Below are 8,457 nucleotides of genomic sequence, written 5' to 3'. Positions count from 1 at the left end.
TAATACTAATTGTAAATATTCATCTCATCTATGGGATCTAATGCGCGCGCTGTTTCTTTGTCTCTGCGTGTAGTAGTTGAGAGAGCCAGTTTAAGGGCGGAGAAGAAGAAAGAAGACTAAAGCAGAAACTGCAGCGCCGTGGTTTTAAAGCGCACCCGTGGTAGAGAAACGGAATGCGATATAAGCGTGCGTAGCCATGATACGCACACGACAAACTGCCTTAAAATATTTAGACTTGAGGGAAAGCTTCGTTAGCAAACGATAGCACGGCAATCAGCACTCGAATATAATTATAACCCTAATACTAATTGTAAATATTCATCTCATCTATGGGATCTAATGCGCGCGCTGTTTCTTTGTCTCTGCGTGTAGTAGTTGAGAGAGCCAGTTTAAGGGCGGAGTAGTTGGAAGGCATACTTTCTAGGAAAAAATGGCCGCTCAAGGAGAAGAGCGAACTCGAGCGGCTTTAGAGGCTAGGAAAACTGCCTTAAAATATTTAGACTTGAGGGAAAGCTTCGTTAACAAACTATAACACGGCAATCAGCACTCGAATACGACGAGAGAAATTACTGAGACGTGGAAAATTCCCTTGAAAAAAAAAATCTGGTTTGCTAGACAAATGCTTGTATGTATTGAACCTCTTAAAAGATGAGGGGTGAAATATGCGCTCACCGAGAGGGCATCTTCAGCACGAGACATCCACAAGCAATAATTATGATGTACTTAATAACGGTCGGCTTACAGTAATCTCATAGAATACATCCGAAGGGCCAAGATCTCACCTCCAGGTCTCGCCACTTAGGGGTTTTTGAGACTTTCTTTGCCAAGTTAAAATTATAATTCTTACTTAGATCCCGAACAGCGTGCTGGATTCTATCACTATAAATCATGGTCATTTCATTTCGATCAACGTCTCGCAACACATTCTGGCCAGTGGTCAGTCCCTTTAACGGCATTGTGCATTTGTAGCTTATGTCCATGCAGTGATGTTTTAGATCAAGCATGCGCAAGCAAGGGTTAGATATCGCGCACACGGAACACACACGCCACGTCTTTCCTTCTTTAAAATAAGTATTGCGGCGCCAAATTTCGCGCCGCGCACGAATGAACAATTTGACCGAGCTGTTCACAGCAGCGTATGCTATCCGCGGAATGTGGCTTTCACCAACCCCGAGACAGCTGGGCTATACTTATTCAGTTTCAGCAACCACAGTCTGTTTCTCACAACGCTACGTTCACTTCTTGGCCTCAGCATTAGGCCTAAGCTATTGAGGGATGTTTCAGAATCATTGACAATTATACCTGCACGCATCCTAAATAAGGACTATACCGTGCTAATATTTAAATAATCACTCTCTTCCATATATCCATGGCTCTTTCCGCTACTGCTGTTATATTACGCGAATACACGATTTACACGTATCCTTTCTCATAACTTCATTTTCTTCGAGGTGTTCTTTTGCCCTTAGTTGCAAGGGTGACTATGGTCGATCGCTTACGCATTTATTTTTTATTCTCCTATGTTATTTCTTGGAACGTGAATTCTTTTTTATTCTATAACGGGCGATTCTTTGACCCTATATGCCATGGTTCGTTTGTATACCCTTTTCTACGATAATGACGACTATGGCAATGTTGCCCCATTAGCAACAACAACACATCGCCACAGCCATCTTAACCCGGAACTAGGTGGTCCTTGCCATGGAGATGGTCCGCGTTTGAATTAAATCCCCTCTGCCTTTCGAAGGAATCACAGTTGTTCTTCTGGCGTGACGTCGCTGCGACGGACACGGCAGTTCCATGCCGGTCGACAGCTGTCAGGTACGTGTCCGAGGACGCGGGCGCCGTATACCCGTTCTTATACGTGACCAACCATCTGCAGTGCAGTTGCTGTCCCAATGATGTGATCGAAACCAATCAAGAGCGATATGTTCAGAAACTGGCAGTAAGGTGTCTTAAAAAGGTACTCAAAATAAAAAAAAAATTGGCTGTAGCAAAATGTACGATCCGTTTGAAGAGAGAACTCGTCGAATCGAAGAAGTCGCTTGCAGGCTCACCCTTTGGCGTTATTCTCGGGGAAGGAGGTCAAACAAACCAAAGCTCGGTATTCTAGAAGTTTGTTAAAATATTCATATGCACGCTGTTAACCGTTAACGGTATAAAAAATATGCTGTGGCAGAGTGCTCGTCTTGCCAGCGGAAAATCTCGGTTTCGCTCTGCTGACGACCGCCGATCACCCACTGCATCGAAAAAGAAAAAAAAAATTACTAGCGTCCACCATCCATGCAATCCGTGGCTTCAGGAGCCTAGCTGCCCCTTCAAGTTGCTAATCGGATCTTTTGGTCAGTGTAATAGCCTCAGTTTATTACCTATATGTGTCACTGAAATATTCCAGCAGACTATTAACACCGCCTTAAAACAACCGAGCTCAGTCACAGTGCATAACCAAACTATCAGTGCAGTGGTTCAGTAGGCTATAAACATCACCTAAAGAACGACGTTTCTCTCAGTGCATAGCCAAGATATCGTAAGCCCCGTTCACGTTATACCGGCACCGCAACTCCCCGCACGCCGTTTACCATTCGAGGGCCGTCGGCCGACGGAGGTTTTCCTGGCGAACGGCGAAATCTCCTTTGAGGATGGCACGAGGACGCGAGTGTAATTTCAGGAATCGACAACCATTTGTGCGCATGCGCGAGTTCAAGCGGGTGCGAGAGAGAAAATGGGGGGGTTTTACCCCTTGAATGTCTGACTTTGCCTAGGTACAAGGTGTGCCTAGGCCAAGCGTGTCTGACTTTGCCTAGGCCTAGGTGTGCGTTTGTCCCTAGGCGTGCCGGCATGGCGGTTTGAGGTCGTGTGCGTGTGTGTGTGTGTGTGAGTGTGTGTGTGTGTGCGTGTGTGTGTGTGTGTGTGTGTGTGTGTGTGTGTGTGTGTGTGTGTGTGTGTGTGTGTGTGTGTGTGTGTGTGTGTGTGTGTGTGTGTGTGTGTGTGTGTGTGTGTGTGTGTGCGTATGTGTTCATCGTCCACAAGTTTTCCTAGTGCTCCTTAGACGTTGCGACGCAGCGCTCGCGAGATGGAAGTTGGAGAACTGTTGTGCATAGACGCGGGATGAACCGAAAAGCGCCGGGATGATGTGAAAAGCGAGGGAAGAAAGACGCACTTTCGACCGGAAGGCGAAGCATCGATTGCGATAGCAAATTAGCAGACAACCACACCGAGTAAGGACAGTACTTTTATGGGCCTTATCGAATTGTAAACATTCGCTTGCAAACTAAATTAACAAGCATGGTGTCAGCGCGCACAGCAAACACGAACACATCACATTAGATGATCGCGGACACTCGCTGGCGTGAGGAAACGGGGCAGCAGCGAGCGAAGTGACTTTCGTGCTGTCTATCGCTTCAGCTCAAACTGAGCGCCGAGAACACACAGCGCGCACAGAGCTACAAGCCGCCAACGCACCTAGACTCTGCCCCCAACGCAGATCGCTCTCAAGATACGGTCGCGCGCAACCGCGACATGCGCAGTTGCAGTCAGAATAGAAAGCCACCTCCCGTCAGTGCCTCGCAACGTTGGGTGCCTCGTGCGCGACACAAGACTGCCCGCTTTCCTCCCTTTCGCGCGGGAGAGATTGATCGCATGTTCCACTCGTATACATACAGCGCAGGGCGCGCGACGACGGTGTTATCTCCCTTGGACTTTATAGGGAACATTACGGCGACTGCAGAAATGCACCTGGTGTGTCCATATCAATGCGATCACAATAATATCGTCGGATCACGTTCATGCTGCGAGACTGGATCGTGTCACGTGACAGCAACACTGACAAAACTGCCATGCAGTTTGGACACTTCCTGCGTGACCGACGTTCTACGGTGCCGGAAGTCGACACGACGCGTTACGGCAGGATTGCCGGTAACGTGTACGGGCTTTAGAGTGTTCCAGTAAACCGTTAACCTCGCCTCAGAACGACCTTTGTCCCTGTTCTTAACCGAGGTGTCATTGGAGTGCTCTATAGACTAGTTCGTAAAACTGCCTAAGACCGACCTGTATCCCAGTGCATGATCTAGGTGCCAGTGGAGGGTTCCAGTAGACTGTGACATTGCATTAAAGCGACATCTGGTTAATGTCGTGAGCAGGTTAAGAGATCATCGCCTGTGCACAAACACATGCCTCACTATAGGCCGTTAACACTGCACCTATAGTGCGACATAATGTGCCGTATAGACGCACGCCAGAGCTGTTTTATAATGATCTCATGGCTCATTACTTCTAGAAGAAGCCATTTCAGTGCACGTGATGCACGTGATGGCGGTCCGTTAATGCTACCCTGACCACATCGCCATCTTAATGGTTTGACGAAAAGGTAGGCTAAGAAAAGGTTCGTTTCGTCTTTTGCAAGGCGGACTACGGCGACGGCGACGGCGACCGTGGCGCGTCCCAGTCTCCGCTGTCTTCCCGGCTGACGACCAAGGCCTTGATCTGCCTGCTTGTGCCCTTCTGCATGGTGCTTGCCGTGGCGGTCGTCATCGGCGCCTTAATTTCCTTGACAACTCGATGACGGTCTCGGACCGCAGGCCGGCGCGTGTGCCTCTGGCAAGTGAACGGCCAAATGCTGCCTATCCTACAGTAAAACATTTAGCACCCTTAATTTTAAGGGCGCTGATTTGACCCACGGCTAACACTCTCACCATTAAGGATTAAGATGGAATCGTCGTTACAAAGGAAGTTTTCTTTTTTGGCGACTCTTTGGGGCAAAAGTAAACGTGATGATGGCTGTGACAGACGACACGGGAACTGCACGCAGTTAACTTTAACTATATCGCTGCCCGTCTCTCGTGTCTAATAGTGCCAAAGAATAGTGCCACAAAAGCCTTCGACTAAGGCTTCTCTAATCGTAGGTGTAGCTCGAGCTCACGACAAAATTCTTTAGAGCCTTATATAGTTAAGGGCGTTATCCATGGGACAGACCACCACCTATAAGAGCGCGACTGTTTTTACTGAAAGCGGCTTTGTCGGCATTCGCAGGTGTTCGTCGACTCAGTGAGAAACATGGCGGCGCACCACGGGACGTGCGGAGTGGACGACGCCGTTTCCTGTGGCGTCACTGAGCTACCACAAGGCTGTTCATCCCGCCACTCTTGTCGACGTGGCCAGAGGAGCTGGAAGAGTTGCCAAACTGACGTGCGTGTCGGAATGCGAGAATAACAATGAACGACGCGAAAAGGAATTTCTGGGCCCCTCATTGTGTTGTTGCTGAAGGGAATCTACAGCACTGTAGCGCATGGATTTACGAATTAGCCCCTTTCGTATCTGTCCGCGTATACAGAGACGACCCATGTCTAGCGGATTTGAAAGTGCATAGTCACGGTGGTTCTCTAATGAATCCCAGGCCCTAAATGTGAGCGTTCCGTGGGCGTGTATAGCATTGACCGCGCGCGCGCGCGCGCGCGCACACACACACACACACACACACACACACACACACACACACACACACACACACACACACACATATATATATATATATATATATATATATATGTCCGTATTGGCCGCGAGATCGACAGAGTCGCCGCCTGGCGGGCACTGGCTGAACCATTAAAATAGTGTGGATAGTTCCACGCGTCGTCTGTTAGGCACTACGTCTTAGCATGTGCGTGTATGGCATGAATATCTTTAAAGGCAGCTTCTTCCGTGGTTTAAAAAAATGGAGTGGTAGCAGTGAGACGTGAATACCGCACTTTAGTGACTTGTCACGATGTGTTGCCAACTGCGAAATCGCTGTTATGCCACGAAACATGAAAGGGGTTGTGTGAACATCACTCAGCAGTAGAGAAAAAAGGAAGACGTAAGCATGCGCTCGCAATATAACGCTTCATACACATTACGATAATTGCATGCATTACGATAATTCCGATAATTGCATGGCTCTCGCTTAGTGGTTATGCGACCAAAGCTGTAGGTGTTCTTTTAACATGCGGCACTGAAGCCACTACGGTGAATTATTTTCACTTACATCGTGGGCATTTGTACTTTGATTCGCTGCTACGAAAGGAAAGCTAGAATATGGTATTATACGGAGATCATCTGTGACATGGCAGTCTCTAGACGGAGGACTCCAACACTGAGTTGAATGGCGGCTAATGTAATTCCCTTCTCTCTTCATTGTGGCGTTGCTAGCTTGATGCAAAGCTGCCACTATTAGCTTTAATAAAACTACCTAATGATGTTAGCGCCTTAAATATTTACAACTTGGTCACATCGCTGTCGTGCGCGTAATCGTGCGAGGGCGAGAAAAATAATCTCGTCTGAAGCAACTGATCCTACCAACGTACTGTCACTCGCAGTGGCCTAGCTTACCTAAATGAACTTATTAAATGTCTGAATTTCACAAACAAAAATAAGTAAAAGAAGAGGAGATGTATACAGGGCGCATCAATTGGTAATGTCGAGCACGCGTGAACTTTCTACTTTACCTTCGTTGTGGAGGAATGAAGAGTTTCTTTAAACCAGTGCAAAATTCGCAGCGAATGTGCTACTAGTTAACTGGTGCTACAATTAATAATTAAAGGAGTACGCGGAACGCGAGCGAAACATACAAAAAGTCCCGAGAAAGTGTTGAAACAGAGACAGTGTGGCTGGATGTGCCCGTCCTCCGTCGAATACCAGTTTTGTGCTTCATTCAAGCAAATATAAACATTAGTTGCGCGCATTTCGTGCAAAAACGCGGCCATTTGGAGGGCCGTATAATATTAGTTCACCGCAGTAAGCGCGTTTCATTACCAGAAAATCGGGACAGATCGTTCACAGCCGTCGCGTACGTTTTAATGCGCGCCTGGTCGACCGACTATATATATATGCAGCAGTGTTGCCACGACACATTAAAAAATAGTAGTAGATTTTTTCGCGAATAATCAGTAGAAATCAGTAGATTTTTCATTTCAATTTTTGCGCTCAGTTTATGAGCCCACAAATTCAGCGCTTATATTAGTACTCTGTTGAAGTATTGTAACTTCCAGGAAATAGTACAAAAATTGACCCCGAGATTCTTAGCGATACTTTTGAAAAACCCGGGGATCTAGAGAGCCATTGTTAAGCACGAATTTAAAAACAGTGAAGCCCTCCGATGGCCTATTCAAAGGCGTCAGATAGTAGTTAGGACCCGCCGTGGTTGCTCAGTGGCTATGGTGTTTGGCTGCTGAGCACGAGGTCGCGGGATCGAATCCTGGCCATGGCGGCCGCATTTCGATGGAGGCGAAATGCGAAAACACCCGTGTACTTAGATTTAGGTGCACGTTAAAGATCCCCAGGTGGTCGAGATTTCCGGAGTCCTCCACTACGGCGTGCCTCATAATCAGAAAGTGGTTTTGGCACGTAAAACCCCATAATTTAATTTTTTTATGGTAGTTAGTACGTGAAAGCCTTAGAGTATAGTATCTTCAGACAGGGGTAATTGGAGGTCGCTGGGAGAGGCCTCCGTGCTGCAGTGCACATAAAAATAGGTTGGTCATCATGATGATGATGATAATGGTGGTTTCATAGTTGTGGGGTTCGGTAGTGCAGCCACTTCCACAAATTCATCGCCTCACCTTTTCCCATAGAGCATAGAAACTCTATGCCTTTTCCCCACTTTGCTCAAAGACAGAGGTAGCGCCACGTTTGAGAGTCTGGAAACGCAAGAATGTATGTTAACCTCGGAGCCAACCACGTTTTTTTTTTCTCTCGCTAGGTGGCATTACATTAATATAACCTCTCTAACCTCTATGACCATCCATCCATCCATCCTCTGTACTGAAAAAGCTGCAGATTTCGCTTTCGTTTCAGTAGAAAAGCAAGAAAATCAGCAGGTTCAAGCGCTTTATCACTGAATCAGCAGAAAACATTAAAAATCAGTAGATAAATAAAAACTGATAAATCAGCAGCCGTGGCATCACTGATATGCAGCGAACTAGAAACTATCCACACTAACGCGGCAACGGTGCTGCCACCTGTAGTTCGATCTCGCGGCTAATACACGCTCAATCGTATTGCATAGGTATACCCGACGCACTATTACTGTTAGTTTGGTGGGTTTCGCAAGTCTCGCAGGAGCATCTAATTGATGTCCGAGCTATAATCGTACGCCTCCAGGCGAGGCTTAACGCTCCAGGTGAGGCTTAACGTTCAAGGTAAGGCGCCTTACCTGTAGCTTCGGATCCAGGTAAGGCCTAGTAGCGAAGTGTGTAAAATGAAAATACGTCATACAGGTCAAGGATGCGGATTCTCGACCATGCATACGGCGGTCAAAACATTCCAGAGTACTCGATACAGGACGGATATCGGTAAGGCTCCAACCTCTCGATAACCGCCGTAGACATGACATGTTCGTCTGCAGTTGCCGCGTGGGCGTTTCGGAGAAGCGAAGCTCCGCCCACAGCTATTATGGTACGGACAAGAAACGCACATCGAGGATAC

General features: G+C 47.3%; 1 long non-coding RNA gene across 1 annotated transcript; it reads left to right on the top strand.

Moving 5' to 3' along the window:
* Positions 1 to 1,468: 1,468 nt before the first annotated feature.
* Positions 1,469 to 5,370, top strand: LOC140216351 (uncharacterized). Its single transcript, XR_011892996.1, has 3 exons — positions 1,469 to 1,821; positions 4,403 to 4,596; positions 5,029 to 5,370. It is a non-coding gene; the product is annotated as an uncharacterized lncRNA (long non-coding RNA).
* The last annotated feature ends 3,087 nt before the right edge of the window (positions 5,371 to 8,457 follow it).

Source organism: Dermacentor andersoni, chromosome 3 (assembly GCF_023375885.2).
Source record: "Dermacentor andersoni chromosome 3, qqDerAnde1_hic_scaffold, whole genome shotgun sequence".
Classification (NCBI taxonomy): domain Eukaryota; kingdom Metazoa; phylum Arthropoda; class Arachnida; order Ixodida; family Ixodidae; genus Dermacentor; species Dermacentor andersoni.
Note: the sequence above shows the minus strand (reverse complement) of the source record. Positions and strands in the feature narration are given on the sequence as shown.